Genomic DNA, 21,425 nt, shown 5'->3' on the forward strand with positions numbered 1-21,425 from the left:
CTCCCTCTTAAAAGCACTTTATTTTTGGAAAATCTGTCTTTATTTTATTTCATATAGGATGAGCAGGAAGAGGAAGAACTCTCTCTTATACCCACCTACACAGAATGTAGTGTTTTCTTACTATGCATTTTAAGGGCTTAAATGGGACTTAAAGAGGAAATGGGGATGACTTTCCCCCTAAAAGAGACAAGTAATATGCATACTGTATGTAGGTTATATTTCAGATTCGGTGTGGTTCATAGAATTCTGGACTGGAAGGGACCTTGAGAGGTCATCTCGTCCAGTCCCCTGCACGCATGGCAGGATCAAGTATTATCCAGACCATCCCTGACAGGTGTTTATCTAATCTGCTCTTAAGAATCTCCAGTGATGGATATTCTACAACATAAGAACACTTGATGAAAAACAATATGAAGATACATGCATTGCTACATTTAGATTTACGTATACTGTCAATTTAAAAATCACACTTCTGTCTATGGCCAACCATTGCTACAAGTAACATCTAAAGGTATGTCACCCACAGCTGGCCCATGGCAGTTGACTCGAGCTTGCAGCTATGGGTCTATAAAACTGCAGTGTAGACATCTGAGCTGAGGCTGGAGCACACCACTGTTGGTCTGTAAAGATATAGTCTTATACAACCAACTGATGGTCTACAGAGCTGGCTAGTCACATGGTGCTGGCTGGCCTCCTTGTTTGCAGCTGCTAAATTTCAGTAAAAGAGCACATTACTTTCCTAATATTAATTTTCCATGTGAGCAATTGTTGCTGACACAGGATAGAAATGTGATCATGTAACTGGAGCCAAGGTTGTTCGCGAGACAATCTCTCTATTAGGACATGGTCCACACAATGAAATGTTTGAGAATTCCTGTTATAACTGAAAGATCAGAGTAAAACATTATTTTGTCTATCCTTTTAACTTGTGCATTATTTGTCAGAACTTTGTCTATAATCTGTTTCATTGTTTCCATGGAATATAGTCAGTTAGTTAGTGTCTCTGGTTGCTTGCATGGGTGTCACACAGCAAAAAGGAGAGAAAAACATTTTTAAAATAGGATAATGTGGTTGTAAAATCACACCATTTTCAGCAAGATTTAGGGGCAGTGATAGAAGGGGAAACCATTTTTATGTGTCTAAACTGCAAAATTTCAAGTTGGTGGTGTACCTTGAAAATGAATTTAGGGTCCTCTAGTAATGACTATTTTTTCACTTATTATGTTGGATATTTTTTAATATTATGGTTGTGACGGGTTGGATCACAGAAACCCCCCGGGGAGCTGCCACCTGATGTGCAAAGACTACCGCTGCTCCTGTTTTCCCTGCCAGCTCAGGACTCCAGCACCCTGTCTTGCTGAGCCAGACACTCCCATCTGTTCCATCACAGACCCAGGGTCTGAATTACTTGCCCCAAAGCTCCAGGTTTACCTGAAAACAGCTCACAGAAGTGTGCTTGTCTTTAGCACTCAGATGCCCAACTCCCAATGGGGTCTAAACACAAATGAATCCGTTTTACCCTGTATAAAGCTTATGCAGAGTAAACTCATAAATTGTTCGCCCTCTATAACACTGATAGAGAGATGTGCACAGTTGTTTGCTCCCCCAGGTATTAATACATACTCTGAGTTAATTAATAAGTAAAAAGTGATTTTATTAAATACAGAAAGTAGGATTTAAGTGGTTCCAAGTAGTAACAGACAGAATAAAGTAAGTCACCAAGCAAAATAAAATAAAATGCGCAAATCTATGTCTAATCAAACTAAATACAGATAAGATCCTCACCAGTTCCAGAATGCTCCCTTTTACAGACTAATCTTCTTCTAGCCTGGGTCCAGCAATCACTTACACCCCTTTTAGTTACTGTCCTTTGTTCCAGTTTCCTTCAAGTTTCCTGGGGGGGTGGAGAGGCTTCTTTTTTAGCCAGCTGAAGACAAAATGGTGGGGTCTCCCAGGGGTTTAAATAGACTTTCTCTTGTGGGTGTAGACCCCCTCCTCACTCCTATGCAAAGTCCAGCTCCAAGATGGAGTTCTCGAGTCACCTGGGCAAGTCACATGTCCCTGCATGACTCAGCCTTTACAGGCTGAAGCCATTGTCCACATGGTATCTTGTATGTCTCCAGGAAGACTTCTTATGTGGATTGGAGCATTCCAAGATGCATTGTCCCCCAAGTGCTTCCTGATCAGATACTTAACCTTGGGAATTCCTTCCTAAAGAAGCTGGCCAAATGCCTCACAAAGCTTACTTAGAAACCAAGCAAGTATATAGCCCATATTCTTAACCTCAAGTAGAAAATGATATATGTGTACAAATAGGATGAATAGATATAGTAGACCATAACCTTTACAGAGATATGTTACATGGCATAGGCAGCACAAAACATATTCCAGTTATGTCATACATACATTTATAAGCACCCCCCCATAAAGCCTTGTAGAGTACATTGTCACAATGGTACAGCAGTAACTATACCATGGGTGAGTTTGCATTACAGAGTTTCTGTTTGACGATGGAAAGAATGGTGTCTGAGTTTTAGTAAAATGAAATATGGATTGTAATCCTTGGCTAATTATGTTTATTGCAAATGCAATTTTAGGTTGCATTAGCAGAGGCATATCATGCAAGTCACGAGAGGTGATAGTACCACTCTGTTCGGTGCTGGTTAAGATTCAGCTGGAGTACTGTGTGCAGTTTTGGTTACCAATGTATAGAAAGAATGTAGAGAAACTGGAAAGGATCCAGAGGTGAGTGTCAAAGATGATCAAAGGGAAGGAATGCAAGCCATAGGAGCAAAGGCTGAAGGAACTGGGTATGTTTAGTTAGGAAAATTGGAGATTAAGAGGGGACATGATAGTGATCTTCAAATACTTGAAAGGCTGCCACAAAAAAGATGGAGAAAAGTTGTTCTCTCTTGCCACTGAGGCCAGGACAGGAGGCAATGGGTTCAAACTACAGCATAGCCGATTTAGATTAAATCTCAGGAAAAACGTCCTACTTGTAAGAGCAGTAGGACAATGGAACACACAGTCTAGGGAGGTCATGGAAGTTCCTTCACTGGAGGCTTTCAAACAGAGGCTGGATAACCACCTGTTTTGGATGGTTTAGACACAACAAATCCTGCATCTTGGCAGCAGATTAGACTAGATGACCTTTGTGGTCCTTGCTAACCCTATGGTCCTATGATTCTATTGTTTGTACAGTTTTAAATTCTGTAAAGTTCATAAGAACTATCGAAAAATAGGCATTTTTGCAAATTTTGCTGGGGAGTCTCGGACTTTTCTTTGTAACCCTTTTGCAAGAAAGCTAAAACACTTGGAACTGTTCTTTGGCTACATTGTTGCTCCTCATGTACTCGAGTCCTAGAATATCAGTCATACATTTGTAGTGTTGGCCTATAAAGCGTATTGGAATTATTTCACCTCAGTGGCATATATGTGCACCAAACTCAAGCTGCCAAATTTTATTTGACAACAAAACCTTAACAGTGTCCTCAGTAATATAAGTAAAATAATATAATATAAGTTTTTTTAACTTTCCTAACACCTGGGGGTGTGTGACACTCAGAGTAGATCTGTAGATCTATGTGATATAAAGGTTATTGTTAAGATTTTTCATTAGAGTAAAAGTTTGATTAAGTTGGGATACATATTGCTTTTGGGATGTGTTAGAAATGAAAGTGAAAGCCTTGTGGAGTGTCGGAGTGTTATCAACAGCGTTTATGTTGTGGAAAGGAATCAGTAAGTCTTTCCCCGTAATGTCTAATTTCCATGCTTTAAGGGTTTAGATGGATGGGGTGTGTCTTGCCGCAACTTTAACAGTCACTAAGCATAATTTTTTTGTAATAACATTTTAAATTTGGTTCTCAAAGTACTGAACAACCATCTTACCTAATTGGTTTACATTTTTTTCTTTTATACCACTTAAAGATTTTAATCAGTTTTTGTTTTAAAACAGATATTTGTCATTCAGTAAGTTTTAAGTTTAAATTATAATATATATAGAAGTTCCTTCACTGGAGGAATTAAATTATAATATATATAGACGTTCCTTTACATTTAAGTTTAAGTATATATCCCATTAATATATAGCTATAAAAGTTAAAACTTGATTCATGTGGTTATAATACTAGGATTTCACATTGCACATACTGTACTGAGACAACATATTCTTGAAACTTGATAATTCATAAATAATTTTCATTGCTTGGCACAAACCAAAAGACATTTGAAGAGTCTGGTAAAGTCAGCAATTAAACTTCCAAGTTGTCAGGGATTACGTCTGAACTTTTCCCACTGAAAACCAAGTCGTTATGACTTGAGAAGCACTTTGTGGAAGTAATAAATCTTTACATTTTCATGTTGTCTTGCTAGTTTTCAAGTAACTAACCCTCATTTGAAATAACTGTCAGACATTGGATAAGTTAAAGATGATGAAAACGCTATTTATCTTGCTGCTTTTTACTGGCATTGTTGATATAAATCCATTCATTGTAAGAATTATAAAGTAAATAGAAGTAACTGTAAACCATTGTTACATGAGTTCTGGATATGCGATGCCAGCATTTACAAATGATTTGTTTGTTTCTTGAACACTGTAACATTTTTGTATGAAAAAAATCAGTATAGTAATATTTGGAGTGACACAAGGCAAACCACTCTGACTTCTATTAATTGAAACTGAATTATGTTAAAAGCTATGGTACCTTTATTCTCCTTACCCCTTTCTAACAAGACAGAGTAATGTCTTTGAAAACTAGATGACTCCTTTGAAAGTTATTGATCTTACTAAACAATAGGGGCTCAAATCCTCAACTAGTGTAAATTGGCATAACTCCATTTACTCAGAGGAGCCACAGAGATTTACATTAGCTGAGAATCCAACCCAGAATGACCCTGATTTTGTTTTTAGTTGTATTGCACATTAATAGTGCTGGTTGATGCAAAGGAAATCCCGCTATAATAATTTCTTGTAACTTACACTCATACAGCATCTTCATGCCATTTTTTTCTCCATAGGCTTGTTAAACCTCTTTTCACTCCTATTGGGAATAGAATTCCTATCTCCTTAAGAAGAGTTTGGCTCAGTGCCTCCATAGGAAATGAACATATCCAAAAGAGGGTTAGACCAGATATTAACACATCTGATGTGCACACTTACAAAATCAAACATTAAGAAAGGTTGAAAAGGAAAAATGTGCATTTCAGGGTTGAAAAGGAAAAATGTGCATTTCTGTGGGCCCAGGACATTTTGTAACTCCACTTATGAATCATGATTTATGGGGGTGGTACCTATTAATTAACAAAAAATTAAAGTATCGTTGCATTTGACTATCGTGTGGCACCAGAGTGATTTCTGAGCTATAGGCTGCTTCCTTCAAAAATTACATATGCTGATGTAATGTGCATGTTAGAACCTGTTACTGAATACACATTATTTTAAGCAGTGTAATAGTATATTTTTCCACCTAATGATAACTGCCAAGTCGTTTTTGTTTTTCATTCAGAAGTATTTTCTTTTCCTTCAAGACCTAACGGCCCAATCCAACTCCCTTCAAAATCAATGAAAGCTTGATCAGGCCCTAAACTGGTAGGTTAAAAAGTCCTTATAAAAAAGAGAATTAATTTACTGCTAGCCAAATTGAAATTGTAAGTGGAAGTGACAGCTGGCCCATGCTTGTATGTGGCTATTGCCTTCTTTAGGCTTTGAGAAAAGATTAGCTAGAGGCTACTACCTATCTGAATAATTCCCTTCATAAATTCCAGCCCTTAACTATATGAAAAGGGAACTTGGGGCTATTTCCAAGTACTTATATTATTTAATGCAAAAAATACTCACCAAGGCTGTGTCTATACTACGAAATTAGGTTAATTTTATAGAAGTCGATTTTTTAGAATTCAATTTTATACAGTCTATTGCGTATGTCCACACTAAGCGCATTAAGTCGGTGGAGTGCATCCTCACTACCGCGGCTAGCATCGACTTACAGAGCGGTGCACTGTGAGTAGCTAGTCCACAGTTCCCGCAGTCTCCGCTGCCCTTTGGAATTCTGGGTTAAGCTCCCAATGCCTGATGGTGCAAAACTTTGTCGCAGGTGGTTTTGGGTACATGTCGTCAGGTCTCCCTCCCTCCCACCTTCCGTGAAAGCAACAGCAGACAATCATTTCGCACCTTTTTTCCGGGGTCCTGTCTGCCAGACCCGCTCAGCCCACTGCCTGCCTGGATGATTGGAACCCCAGGCACACAATGGGCTGAGCAGGACTGGCGGATGGAGCCCCAGACCGGCAGCGGGCTGAGCGGTCTAGGACTCCATCTGCCAGGTCCTGCCGGCCGGGGTCCCGCTCAGCCCCGCTCTGCTGGCAGACATCAGTGAGGTTGATCAGGGGTGTCTGGACAGACATGGCTATCCTCCTCTTAGAGCACCAAATGGGAGAGACTCCAGGTCATTCTCTTCAAGTTTCATCTCATGGAGATTCAGTCTTGCCTGGAATATCATGCCAGATGGAGGTTTCTGCCTCAGGCTGCTCTCCCAGTGGGCAGCACCGCGCGGTCACATCTACCCCAGCCTACCCCTTGCTCCCATGGCTCATGAAGCCTGAACAGTAGTAAGGAGCAGTTCAACTTGTGGAATGACAAATCCAGAACGAAGGATTGCACTCTCTGGGCCACGTTAAGATTATTTCAGAGTCCTAGATAGCATTTAGTCCCTATAAAAGGCTTCATTAAAATTTCTCCCACCCCTAACAAAAATGTTAATTTATCAGAGCAGCTGAAAGGGTAAGGAACCCGGGACTATAACTTAGAGAGAGCTTCTATGTTATTTAACTCATAATTGATATCATTCAAAGTAAAATTTCACAGCGCGTTCTGTTCTAAGACTAAAAATGCAGGAGGGGAGTCAGAAAAAGGAACAGTGACCTATTTCCGCCTGATTTCGAACTGAGGACATTTCGCATGTCAGATGAATGTGATCACCACTACACTTTGCGGCTTTCGTGGGTTAGGTGAACGTGATAACCACTATGCTATGGGGCTTCTCTTTTTTTGCCACACACTTTGCTGAATGCACAGGAATGTTTTCTCTTGCTACACAAGCTACATAATGCAATGTCTATATCTATGGCCTTCCTGCTCAAAGTGGTCATGGCCCCGCCCAAGGCTGACACAGCGCGGATGCATGTGACACAGCGACCTGGCTCGGGCAGGATCGCTAGCAAGGCATGATACTTTTGCCGTTAAGCAAACTCCGCAATTCTTTCCTGGCCTCTGCCACTGAATGCCTCCATGCATTACGCTGTGCCCTATCAGTGCGGGAGGACTGCATGAGCTCTAAAAACATGTCATCGTGAGTGCGTTTTTTTTGCCTTCTAATCTGTGATAACCTCAGGGATGGAGATGATTGGGGGAGCGTAGAAACATTCTGGGGGGACAGCATGGTCACCTGTGCTGCTGAGTTCGCCACGCTGGCCAAACAGGAAATGAAATTCAAAAGTTCGCAGGGCTTTTCCTGTGTACCTGGCTAGTGCATCTGAGTTCAAAGTGCTGTCCAGAGCGGTCACAATGGAGCACTCTGGGATAGCTCCTGGAGGCCAATACCGTCGAATTGCGTCGACACTACCCAAAATTCGACCCTACGATGTCGATTTCAGCGTTAATCCCCTTGTCGTGGAGGAGTACAGAAATTGATTTTAAGAGCTCTTTAAGTCAACAAAAATGGCTTTGTCATGTGGACGGGTGCAGGGTTAAATCGATCTAACGCTGCTAAATTCAACCTAAACTCGTAGTGTAGACCAGGGCTAAGTCCCAGTCTACACAGTGGTATGTTCACTAAGTATAAATATGTAGGACATCTTGCTTGGTGAAATATGTGAACATTTCTCTGAATCATGTGGGTTAAATAAACCTCAACCCTCAACAAATAAATGCCATTTCAAGAAGATTTCAAGTGTTAGAAATTGCCTCCCCCTTAGACTTTTTTCTAGACTTTGAATCGCAACAAATTCTGGATCCTCTTGTACCAAGCCATGATTGTATAATAGTCTGTTTACTGAAGAGTGTCCATAGTTATGAAATTAAACACAAAGCACATGCAGGGAAATGAACAACACATCATGAATAAAATCAATGTAAAAAAAATCTGAAAAGGTTTTAAAGCTTTCACCATCACTCCTGCATCTGAAGAACTTGTCAAGAGGCCATAGATAGACTTTCAGAACTGGAAATCACCACAAAAGACAGAAGTTAGTTTTGGGATCAGTGATTTATCATCTGTAAAACTAGCACCATGCTGGCCACATCTGTTAATTTGGAGATAGTGTATGACTTGTTCCAGCAAACACAAAATTAGGGAAGATTAAGGGGCCTTATTAGTCAAGGAACCATGTTTGAGAAATATGGAGATGCACTGTCCAAAGAGGTGCTCCATTAGCATTGGGTCTTACATTAGCACAGTCTCCCCCAACGCTCGTGGCTGCATGTGGGAAGGACAGTCATTGGGGTGGGTTTACTATCCACTTACTGTCCAGCTAAATTCTGTTGACCACTGTAGAGGGGGCCAGGCCAATACTCTCATACCAGCTCCTTTGGACAGACTAGTGTTTTGGACAACAGTAATCTTCACATTTTTTCTGCTCTCTAAATGTGGGGATTACTATTAGCCCCGCCTCCTGTGCTTGTGGCGAAGGCTTGCAGAGGCCAGGTGCAATCTTGCCCTAAATATGAAAGGCCCCAAAGGAATATCTATTACATGCACCCAGGAGAAAATGTTCCATATTTGTTTGTTTGTTTGTTTATTAGTACAGAAAATAAATGCAAATGAAAAATTGTATTTAACTGATTTAGAAACGCTGAAGCAAATGGAAGCAGGAGGTAGGGTTTTATTTTGTTGTATGAGTGTGCTCTTAACACTTCCCCAACACTCTGAAACTCCCCAGGTACTGAGACAGACCTTGTCAGAGGAATACTGTATCAGGTTCCTTGACGATGAGGTAGCTATTTTTCTTTGTATGAGGAACAGTACTTCAGGAAACATTTGGTACATTTTGAAATGCTTGACTGTTCTTTTACACTATTTAATATCTAATGTTTATATAAAAATGTTGGCAACTATCTGAGGCATATTGAAAGGATATCTAGTGTTGTGCAAGCTTTCATATGCCCACCTAAGATTAAGTCTGGACTTATTCATACATAGTTTTGAACTCTAACTTAGCTCACATTGGGTCTGCCAGCAAAATGTTAAAACCTTTTTTAAGGTTTCTTTTTACATATAAAAATAACTGTCTCCCTTCTCTGGGCCTCTGAATATTTTTTTTTAAAGAAAAATAATCTATGTGCAGTTACGATTACTCCTCAAAATATACAGTATCTATTTTTCTTGTTTTTTTTTCTTTTGTTGACTCTAAGATGAAGTGTCCTTGTGAGAAGGAGAGAGGGGGAGTCATGCATCCAGAAAAGGGATTTCTTAATACGCACAGTCCACTATTGAGGGAATATGGCTAGGGCGGCCAAACTGTGGTCTATGGACCACTTGCAGTTTGTGAAGCACTCACGGCAGACAGATGGCTGGTGGCTGTCTTGCTTGTTTGCAAACGCTAAATTGCATTAAAAGAAAGTAAGAACATTATGGTCAATATTTTGAAAAATGGCTAGTGATTTTGGGTGCCTCCATTTTGGGGGTTTCAACTTGAGATACTTTAAAGGGGCTTGATTTTTCCAAGGTGGGTGCTCAGCGCCTTCTGAAAATCAGGCCTCCTTAAAGTGTCTCATGATGGGTATTCAAAACTGAAGGCATCAAAAATAACTAGTCACTTTTTTAAAAGGTCTTGGCCTATCTACTTTCCGTATGTTACTGGTCCATGAAAACAACTGGTCAGTGTGGTCATGAATGGCAGGGGAGGTATCCCTGAGACAATTTCTCTAGTAAGAGGTGCCCTGCCCTATGCTAAAGTTTCAGTAACCATTGGAACACATGATACCCACTTCTAACCAGGTGAAGATGCAATGCTTCTGTCCTTTGCACAAACAGCTTTCTAAAATTATTCTTTTTTCTTTTCACGTGAATTTAGTGTTGGTGGATTTGACTGCACTAGAGACTAAAATGTTACGTTATTCTGTTAATTCAAGCTTCCCCTCCCTATCCTACCAATGTTCCTCAACCCAAAGTTGGAGGGACCAACTCTAAGGCTAAGAGGATAGTTCACCCTCCATGTCTAAGGCTCTAATTAGTGCAAATTGTGATGTTGGCACCTGTCCACTGGTTACTGGACTTAGACCACCAAACTCATTACATAGATAAGCCACTGAACAGCCATCAGATAAGAATAATTTTTAGATGTACTTACCTGGGCTAGATTGAAAGAAGCACCTTAGCAGTGAAAAGTTTCACCCTCCCATAACCAATTTCCTGAGCCATTCAGTCCTCTAGAAATTACTGTTGCACAAAAATAGAGGCATAATACAGCTTGTGCATCCAATTCATTCCCAATCTAACAGGTCTGATAATACAGCCTAACAGAACCCTGGAAAAAACCCTGGTGCTCTCATTACATAAATAAATCCTGGGTATTTGGTTTTTGTGTGCCATTATAAGTAGCAAAATGCTACAAAAGTCTGTGGCTCCACAGCTTTGTACCCAGAGCTTACTACAGTATATGTTCCAATTGCTTCTTTCTGTGTGTTTCTTCTTGAAATATTGACCTTCTGGTACGTTCCTAAGGAAGAATAAAATCTGGGGTTTTGGCTTAAAAATTAGAATAACATAGCAAGACACATAATCAGCTTCATTGCTGGGCTTAGCAGCAAGGGACCTATACAGTTTATGCACCTTTTTTTTTTTTTCTCTGAGAAGTGGCCAACATATACTGTATGAACTGATCCAGTATCTGTCACAGGAGGGTTAAGTCAAGATCATTTACAGAACATGCATGGACAAAACCAATATCTCTCTCTCCTCCCCCCACCCCCTTTTCTCTCTGTTGCCTGTAAAAAGATTGATCAGATGTGTGCATTTGTATCATGTGTTACAATGGTCGCAAGCTTGAAAATTCACTCACAAGTGATGTTTTGGGTTTTTCTTAAAGGTAAACAAGAATGGACAGGACCCACATTCCTGGGTTGATCCAGTATGAACATGTTACACCCAGACTTAAACTGAGCGGCAAGGTTTTGGCAAGAGGTTTTTAAATGTTTTTAGTTTGTGTGTAAAAGAACAATGAGGTTTGTTTTATCCTTTTTTTGGGTTGGAGAAGCCTTTGCATATTGGATGATACATACTCTCTGATGCCTTTGAGATTCTTCCCCCCCCCCCTTTTTTTTTTAATACATCCCATCTTTCCCTGTCCACTGCCAACCCAGCCAAATCTTTTTAGCTTCCTAGCTCTCTCTTTCTGATTCAGAGCTTTGGTGATAGTCCATTAAGAGATTTTTTGATCTAACAGTCTCTGTGCTGGCTTTTAGCCAGCAGCAGTTCTCACAGCTCATGAGTTTCAGAGTCTCTCTGGATTGGAGAGGCCCCCAAAAAAGTATTGTCCCTCCCCTTTCCCTGGGAATCCATGCAATCCATAAAATTTAAAGACAGCAGCCAAGCCAGCAAAAATTGTCATATACACTGAGTCACCCCATCGATTTAATGTGAAGACAGAAGATCTTTTGGAAGCCAAGGGTGGGGGAAATTCACCAAATGTTATAAAACTGAAGAAAAGGTATGTGTTCAGTTTGCTGATCTGGACTGAGGTTTGGGACAGCTCTTTTCTGAAGAGTTAACTCATCCATAATGGGACCAGGAGCAAAGAAATTTCCTAGAGAAGAGGGGAGTGCAAGCAAAGGAAATCACTGTACAGTTTTCTCTCTTATCACTTTTGTAACTTAAAAATACTCTGAAGAGACATGTTTGGACACAGTTGTTCTCACTTGCAAACAAAGAGCATCTCCCTCTCCCCCATTTCAGTGTATGGCTTTAAAAAATGACTGCAGTCATTGTTTGGCAACAACAGTCCCAGATTCTCTGGAAACAAGTTGGATCAGGTTTGTAAGTGTGCACAGAGAGAAAAAATAAAGAGAGTTCTCTGGTTTGATAAATAACTCTGTTTTGGAAAATGCTTCACCAGTGTTCCTGTTATACAACAACCTGAGCCGAGATCCAGTTCTTTCATATTTCATATTTGTTTATACAACAGAGTCATACAGTGAAAACATTACTGTGCTACCTTAATTGTTTAGTCACCGATACTTGAAGAGATGATATGCTAACAGAAATATGCAGTAACAAGCATTTAACATGTGATATCTTATTAGGCATGTACTAAACAAAATGAAGACATTAACCACTAAATTCTGCATTCAGCTAATTTTATTTGGGTTGCAACGATGGAAATAAGGGCAGAATTTTTTCCTCAAGGGTATGTCTTTACTGCAGGGGCGGGGGAAAGTTCATTCTTTACTTGAAAACATCCAGTTAAAATAGCAGTGAAGACATGGCAACCCAGCTATTAACTCAGGTTAGCAGCTTTAGTTCAACCCCAAGTTCTCTATGGGGTTCTCAAACTTGGGGTCATGACCCCCTCAGAGGGTCGCAAAGTGGTTACATGGAGGTTGCGAGCTGTCCGCTCCATGGGGCAGACAGCCCTGAGCCCCCATTACATTAAATCCCCCCCCCGTTTTTAATTTATAAGGGGGGTCACACTCAGAGGCTTGCTGTGTGAAAGGGGTCACCAATACAAAAAGTATGAAAACTACTGTCCTACTTCCTTTAACTCGAGCTGCCAACCTGAGTTGAAAACCAAGTTGCCATGTTTTCACCACTATTTTAATCCAAGTTAGCTAATGCAGGTTAGCTAACCTGAGTTAAAAATCAGGGGGTAGCCGTGTTAGTCTTTTTTTTTTTTTTTTTTTTTTTTTTTTTGCAGTGATGACATAGCCTAAGGGCACTGCAATTAAACACCCACAGCTGGCCTGGGTCAGCTGACTTGGGCTCATGGGGCTCAGGCTACAGGGCTGTAAACCTGCAGTGTAGACGTTTGGGTTCAGGCTGGAGTCCAAGCTCTGGGACCCTGCAAGAGGGGAGGGTCCCAGAGCCCAGGCTCCAGTCTGAGCCTAAACGTCTACACTACAAGTTTACAGCCCTGTAGCCTGAGCCGCATGAACCTGAGTCACCTGATGCAGCCCAGCCACAGGTGTTAAATTGCAGCATAGACTTAGCCTAAGTGTCTGCATCTTCTTCCAGAATCCATTGGTGTGCTTAAACAAAGGACACGAAATTTCCTGCCACACATTCCTGGACAACTAATTAATCTATAATTTTATCATGGTAAAGGGACTCGATGTGACAGATCTAAGGAATTCCAATGGCTGTAAATAATCAAATGCTAAAATTGTCTAGTACTACATTGTGTAGTGTCGGTCTGCCCGGGACTGGGAGTCCATCCAGCTAAAGTTGTATTTCCACTCACTCATGCTGTGTGAATCTGGCTAAATCATTAAACTTTGTAGTGCTTCAGTTAGCCCATCGGTAGAATACAAATAATATCCCCAATCTCACAAAAGTGTGGTGAGTAGATTATACGTTTTTTGGAGCAGGGACCATCTTTTTGTTTTGTGTTTGTACAGGGCTTAGCACCAAGGGGTTCTGGTCGTGACTGAGGCTCGTAGGTGCCACTGCAGTAAAAATAATAAGTAGTAAAAGGAGAGATGGGGCAGAATCATACAGCCTAGATACAGAACTGAACTTTTTCAAGTTTGTTTCAAGTTCATCATCTCTATTTGTGGGGCTTAGTTCCTTAATGTTTATGACTGTCTAGATAGATAGATAGGCCCTGTACTCCTAAATTCCTTACATGCTTTTGAAAATCTCCTCCTAAGTGATTCGCCCAAGGTCCCACTGAAGTCTATGTCACAGTCAGGAACGGAACTGAAGTCCTCTGAGCCATAGTCCAGTATCTTATCCACAAGAGCTTCATATGTGTAAAACTGTTTTCAGACCCTTAGAATATGCACTAAAACTCATATCCTGCAATAACTTCTGCATGTACTAAACTTCAGGGACTATAAGAAGTCCCACTGAAGTCAATGGGGACTACTCACAGTGTGTGAAGTTAAGCATTTGGATAAGTCTTTGCCGGATGGGAGGCCTAAATGTGCAAAATAATGTAGGGATGGATCAGTCGGTTGAAATATTAGTCAACCCTGACCTAGAAACCTTTTAGAGGGTTGAAAAAAAATTAGAACTTTTTTTTTAATTTCTTTTAACTTATATCTGTGCTTCTGTTTCTAAGTAGAATCTAGAAGTGCTGAAATGCCATAAGAAAGCCAGACTTCCTGATACATTGAGCCCAATTTTACAGGCTCAGGCGGTTCAGATGAGCTCCAGAAAAGATTCTGTTTGGTTGCTTATTGAACCTAGCTTCCAAACCTTTTGATGTTCACAAGCTGAAACAGTCAATTACAAAACTAAAAGCTTAAAAAAAAAAAAAACCACACACATTCCCAGCTTGGCTGATCACGTAGAATTTTTCAAGGTTCTGAAGAGATGAGAGGATTCAGCTGAATATGGTAATTAGTGCTGCATGAGAAACTAACATGCTGGCATCCAATCTCACCATTTTTTGGAAATTTTATCCAGGGCAAAATTTCATAATTTTTGCCCATCAACATTTTATGGCAAAAGTGGCAAAATTCTATTGTTTGGGTAAAAATAGCAAACTTCTACGTATTTGTTGAAAATTAAATTCTCCACATTTGCTCTGGAAAAAGATATTGTATGAAGAAATGGAAAAATGAAAGTGCGTTGCTTTTTGATGATTTTGGCTAGATGTGAGAATTTTTTCACACAGTTCTCATTGTAAGTCTGCTGCAAGGGAAGAGTTTACAGTGTATTGTAAACAGCAAGTTCAAATCAAGGCTAACCCAGTGCTCTCAGTCCAGCCAAAGCCACAGGGTGCTAGAAACTCCAGTCTATTGCAATTTTGGAAGCAAATTGTTCTGCACCACGAGGGGATGAGTAAATGGGAAGGTCTGTATTTTCACATTGTACTCCTATTTGAATTCATTTTCTTTTAGCTACAAAATGGTGTTAGGGATTTTTCTTTTCAATCACAGACTAGTTCAATTTTTTGCAACATTCTGGATTTTTTTTTCATTAACCAAGTAAAAGCCAGGTTTTAAGACTGTTTCTCTGTACACTTTAGATCTGTTTGCTTCTGAAAAGGGGTTTAAAATTTGATATATATTCTAGCTTATATTTGGCAAGGCATCGTTCTCAGCCCTGAAATGTGTCTTGTTCGTTTAGCTTCCCAAATATATTTTTTTCAAATAAAGTTCTGAAATTATTTGCATGCTTTCCTCTTTTGATTTACCATTAAGAGTTTGATCTTGCAGTCTACACATGCACATACTGTAACTCTAAATGAACCCATAGCAGTTTGTATACGCTAAAGGCTACGGGCAAAAAATGGAGATGCCCATGCTGTACAGAAAATTAAAATTTTGCCTTATCTTTTTATGGTCATATGGATAAAAAATAAAGTCTGGATTTTGCTTCTTTTCAAGTAGTATATGTTAAATATTCAGTCATAGCAAGGAACCATTGACAAGGTGAGGAAATATTAAGACTAGCAGTTTCCTAACCTACTGTATCCTTCCTAGCTTAGATTTAAAAGACTTTACTATCATCTGATTGATTGTTTTTCAGTTTATGTCTTGGTCACTGAGAGAGCTCCCTGCATCTTCAGTATTACAGTGGCAGGGCTCCAAGGCAGTATTTGGCTATCAGTCTATTCATTAAATGTTTCGTTCAGAAATCCTCCTGAGCTTTGCAATATGGTTCAAATAAATTATTAGTTGGCTTTGAGTGCTGGCTGTAAATGTTTGGGCCTTTATTTTAGTATAAAAACAGCCATGGCAACTATTGCAAGGAAAATATTAGTAACAAATTGTATATGATGAAAATTTACTATTTGTTTTGTTTTCAACCAGGAACTTTTGTGGAAAAAATCAGACAATGTCAGAAGCAATTGCATAATTTCCCTGGGTAAAGAATTAGCTAGTCTAGAATCCAGGACTTAACCAATGATATATAGAAATCTGAGACTAGAAAGGGAGATGCAGTGGCAGGGAATGGATGCAGGAAGAACTCACTGCACCAGCCAGGTGGAAGGTCTATTGAGGAGATACCTTGCAAGAAACAGGGACAGAAGCCTTAATGTGGGGAGGCTGTAGGAAAAATTAGGCAGCAAATCCTGGGATTCAGGAAAGGTATTCTCCACTTTGCAATAAAAGACCCATGCCATGTCATGTACACAGCTGGTCTGGGTCAGCTGCTACGGGCATGTGGGCTCAGGCTGAGGGGCTACACAATTGCAATGTTGATGCTCAGGCTGGACCCCGGGCTCTGAGACCCTGCAAGGGAAGTGTGTCTCAGAGCCTGGTCTCCAGCCTGAGCTCAAACATCTATCCTGCTGTTTTCAGTCCTGCAGCCCGAGGCCTGTGAGCCCGAATTAGCTGACCCGGGCTCTGAAACTCGGCGCTGCGGGGGTTTTATCGCAGTGTAGAGTCTGTGAAAAGATTTGTGTTGAGTTGAACTGACACTGAACTGTTTTGTTAAATTATGAAAATATTGAAGAAAGGGGCTAAAATTTGGCCATTGTTGGGAGTTTTGTTCAATGCAGTGACCAATGTTCTGGCCTACTAGCCTATAGTGCTTAATTGCCCTACTCCACCTGCCAGCCAATCCGCAGAGTTGCACTGACACTGGGGTCTTGTAGAAGGTTGCTGCAAACCTTGCCATGCTAGTGGGAGGGAAAGAGGGGTAATGACTGCCACATGGAGAAGAGTAATGGGGAGCCACGGGGCAAAGAAGCAACCAGTGAGTCTTGTTTGAATACCTAGGGAGGAGGCAAAACATTTATACATTTTGGGAAATTAAGACATGTAATTCACCACCAGTTCAGCTCCACTAGTGAAGAGAGAGCATGGGCCTTTTAACCACCTTTACCACAGCTCTAAGTACGGTTTGATGACAAGGTGGTAAAAATGCCTAAGTCTTGTTGACACTACAGCTTCTACCAGTGCTGCTACCCACCGGTGGTGCCTAACTAGTAGAGAATTACAACTCCAATGTTTACCATTTTGGATCCAGCTTTGGCCTTTCCAAAGCTACCTAATGGAATGTGAAGCATGACAAATGGCTTGTGAGTTTGGAAGGACTGGAAGCCTCTAGCAACAATGTGGAACAAACTAGAGATGGACCCAAACTAAACCGGAAAACCAATTGGAATCTCCCTAGACTTCAGTATGTTTCAGATCCTGGTCCAGATCAGCAACTTCACTTCCCAGATCAGGCCAATGGGATCAAACGAGAATCGTGAACATGAAGGCTTGTGAATGTTGGGAAAGATGCGATTTAGGTCTGTGTGCCGATCCTAACTCTGTGGCTTGAAGTTATATCTATCACCAGCATGACACTGGGTTTCTTAGCTGTAACAACTCCCTAAAGATGCATTAAATTATAAGCAGATATTTAAAATATATAAAACACATTGGAATCTGTGGGGAGACTTTCAAAGGCACAAATGGGAAGTAAATGCCCAAATCCCCTTGAAATCAGTTCTTCTCATGCTTCTGAAAATCTCATCACACAGCCATATTTTTATGTAATGAACATCCGAAAATAATGTTTCTTTAAATTAAAACATCCCTTGGCATGGTCTTGCTGGTCATGTGTTAGTCTCATCAGGATGCAGTTACGGATGAGACCCTTGCTGATGATGTTTGTTAAGCACTGATCTTCAATGCTTATCAAGAATATGGTGTCCCTGAGGAGCATATACCATAAAAGGGTCAAGGTTACTGTTGGGATTTCCACATCATCAGGTTGTGGAGATTAAGCAAGCGTGGCCTTTTGTCCAATGATACCATGGATAAGCCAGAATTTGCCACATCCCCCACAAAGACAATTAGGGATAAGTGTTCAGCCATAGTTCCTGCTCTCCCTACAATGCATTGCCCTTACAATTTGCGGTGGGCTTGCAGGACTTTTCTCTGCCCCTGTATTCCCCTGTGATCAGACCAATATATGCATATTTTCCTTAGGATTTTGAGGTGGTCTTCAAAACAATCTTTGCATCCTGCAAATCAAACATGGAAATAATTGCTTCGTGCTGATTTACATTTCCCTACTAAAAGGCCTGGAGAGCCCGCCTTTTTTTAACCAAAAAAACAAACAAACTGATTTTAGCATTGACACTAATAGACTCCCAGTATCAAAGGCCTCAAAGGTCACCTCTGACCTGAGTTGCAGACCTTTAGGATTAGCCCCAAGAGTAACTATGTTTTGGATAAGAGAGAGCACTCTTGGATCCTGATCCTGCTCCCTTTGGGAGTTTTGCCATAGATTTCACTGACTTTTCTGATGCAGAATCAGACCTCTTTGTAGCTAGTAAGAGAAAGTATCATCCATTCTAGCTAATAACATCCTCAGGGCTGGTCTACACTGGGAACTTATATCAGCATAGCTACGTCTCTCAGGGGTGTGAAAAATCCATGGCCCTGAGAGATGTCGCTATGCTGACTTAGCTCCTGGTGTAAACAGTGCTAGGTCGATGGAAGAATGTTTCTGTTCACATAGCTACCACCTTGCAGGGAGGTGAATTTTCTGCCTTGATGGTCAAACCCCTCTACTCAACGGAGGTAGTGTCTACACTGAAGCACTTCAGCACCGCAGCTGCAGCTGTGCCGTTGTAGCATTTTCAGTGTAGACATACGCTCAGACAGTTGATCCAAAACATAGTATGCTTTGTGGGAGCCGCAGGCAGGTCATGTTATTCCATTACCCATGGTGGAATTCAGAGTGGAGAGGTATATTTCTCTGCTCAGGGCTCATTCCTATTTTATTTCCAGTCACATTATTCACAGCATCAGTAGTTACAATTCTGTGCAGGGTGAAACAAACCCCTCTCCAGGGATTCCTGCTAGAAAGAGCCAGCTGGACGAAATGACAGAAACAGGAAATTCTCCAGCTTTGTAAAAGATTTTAAAACTGATAGCCCTGATGTCAGGCATTTCTTCACAGGCCAACTCCCTCAGCTAGTGATTCCCAAATGAGCAGATTCTTGTAACGTCAAAAAAATAGACGAGGCGACCTGATGGCAAGATGGGAACAAGAATTGGTCATTTTAGATTTTTTGGGATAACTTTATTTAAAAAAACTAAAAGAGCCCTAGTTGTTTAATTACACATCATAACCACAGTTGATTGAAAAACTTTCAACACAACCGTTTTCCATTGGAGAATGCTATTTTCTCAAAATCAAAACATTTCATGGGAACGTGTCGATTTTCAAACATTTTTGGCAAATTTTCAAAACAATTTGGGTTGAGTTTCTCATTTCATTTCACTCATTTCGGAATATTTAATTTAGACTTTGTTTTTTTCATTTCATTTAGACTTCAATAATATTCTGACATTAGCGAAACAAAACATTTCAGCATTATCAAAATGAAATGTTTTGATAATATCATTTAGATGCTTCCAAATCAAAAGAGTGGGGAATTTCCACTCCACAGGATCTTTTGAGATTTTGACAAGATGAAAAGAAATCTCAAAATGTTGACATTTCCTGTGGATGGAAGTTCTATTTTCCAGACAGCTCTGGTAATAACCATAGTATCTTCTGTGGAGCTAACCAATGGTGTTATATTGAGGGCAAATAATGAAACATGTTGTCTTCTATGGAAATATGTTTGGGGATTTGTTATGTTTACTCACTTGATTGTTATTGAGTGTTGAGAAGCATTTAAAGCATTAGCAAAGTATTTTAATCAATTATTGATTATTTTCTGTGCCCCAAATCTATTAATTCAGGATGCTGATCTGATATGCAGAATTTAGAACTGAATGTAGAAGAATGTCATTATCGAAAATAAAATATATGTAACTATTATCATTCTATATTATTTATTACTTGTTTTGCAGTAGCATCTGGAAGCCACAGTCATGAATAGAACCCCATTATGCTAGGCAATGTATGAACACAGGACAAAAAGTCCCTGCCCCAAAGAACTTACAGTCCCGATATAAGACAAATGACTACAGATGGAGACAACACACAGGGGAGCACAAGGAAGCAATGCAATAATAATGGTCAGCAAGATCATCAGTGGTCCCAGCACACCACCCTATTCATTGTCAAGATTTTTGTAGGCATCGCAGCAGAGAGAGTTTTAAGGAGTGATTTGAAGGAGGATGAGGCGGTGGCTTTACGGGTGTTTTTTGGGAGCTGCTCCCATGTGTGTGAGGGAAAGGGCAACGTGGGAAAAACAACTGAGGTGCTTGTTTGAAAGTTTCACAAGTGGGCAACGAAGGTTGGCAGTCATGGGCCAATTGCAGGCCATAGGCAACGTCTGTGCCATGCCGATGTAAGGTGTGCTATGTGGCTGCGCTTTAATAATAAATTATTATTAAATAAAACAAAATAAAATAAAACCACTCCGAATGAGCTTCATCAATAGGAGTGCGGCTCCCACCACTGAAGCTCTATCCACACCGGTGCTTTTTGTCGATACAACTTTTGTCGTTCGGGGGTGTGTTTTTTTACACCCCTGAGCGACAAAAGTTTTAGCAATGAAAGTGCCAGTGTAGACAGCCTTCGAGATGACAGGGAAGATAGAGACAGGCCGTGAAGGGCCTTGGGAGTTAAGATGAGTAGTTTGTATTTGCTGTGATGGAGGAAGATGAGCCAGTGGAGGGATGCGAAGAGAAGACTGGCTTGGTCAAAGTGACAAGCCAGGTCAGTGATCTTTGTAGCAGCCTTATGAATGATCAAAATGTTTAACCAGCATGAGATTAGGATGTCTATTTGACTGACAAGTGACTAAATCACAAATTAGTTTTGCAGGCTATCCCAAATAAGTGCCAATAAAATCTTTATGCCGTGGCATCATATATTCTTCATGGTCCCATAATCAATGGAAAAACTGATGAATTTTTAAAACTCTATAAAAACTAATTAAAAAATACCTTTCCTGTACACACACATGTCACTGCTTTTAAAGTCAAATATCTTGATACCTTCTAGGGCTAGAAGTAAGTACTGTGACCTCCCCTCACCCCCCGCCCCCATTGGAAAGCTGGGATTGCTTCTCTTTCCAGTAATGTGTAAAGCTCCTGTTTCTAGTTCTGCAGGTTCACAAGATATTGTACCTTAAACTAGTCATTACTCCAAGACTGAATGTTGCCCATCCTAGGCATCAGACCAGCAACACAGTGGGAGAATGATGACATTTCTGAGGCAAGGTGACTTAAAAAGCAAACTGGCAGCTATTTAAAGTGGGGCAGTGGTTTGGAATGTTAGGAGTTGAATTTGGGAACGTGGGTTAGTGGGCAGAGGGCAAGTGATGTGGCCAAAGGAGTATTACAAATGCATTTTGCAATTTAT

The 21,425-nt window shown here is 40.4% G+C and overlaps 1 protein-coding gene across 2 annotated transcripts in view; it reads left to right on the top strand.

Annotated features, from left to right (window-relative positions):
* Positions 1–21,425, top strand: part of KCNQ1 (potassium voltage-gated channel subfamily Q member 1) — a 559,181-nt gene that overhangs the window by 508,191 nt on the left and 29,565 nt on the right. The gene's annotated exons all lie outside the window — the stretch shown is intronic.

Source organism: Malaclemys terrapin, chromosome 4 (genome assembly GCF_027887155.1).
Source record: "Malaclemys terrapin pileata isolate rMalTer1 chromosome 4, rMalTer1.hap1, whole genome shotgun sequence".
NCBI classification, from domain to species: domain Eukaryota; kingdom Metazoa; phylum Chordata; order Testudines; family Emydidae; genus Malaclemys; species Malaclemys terrapin.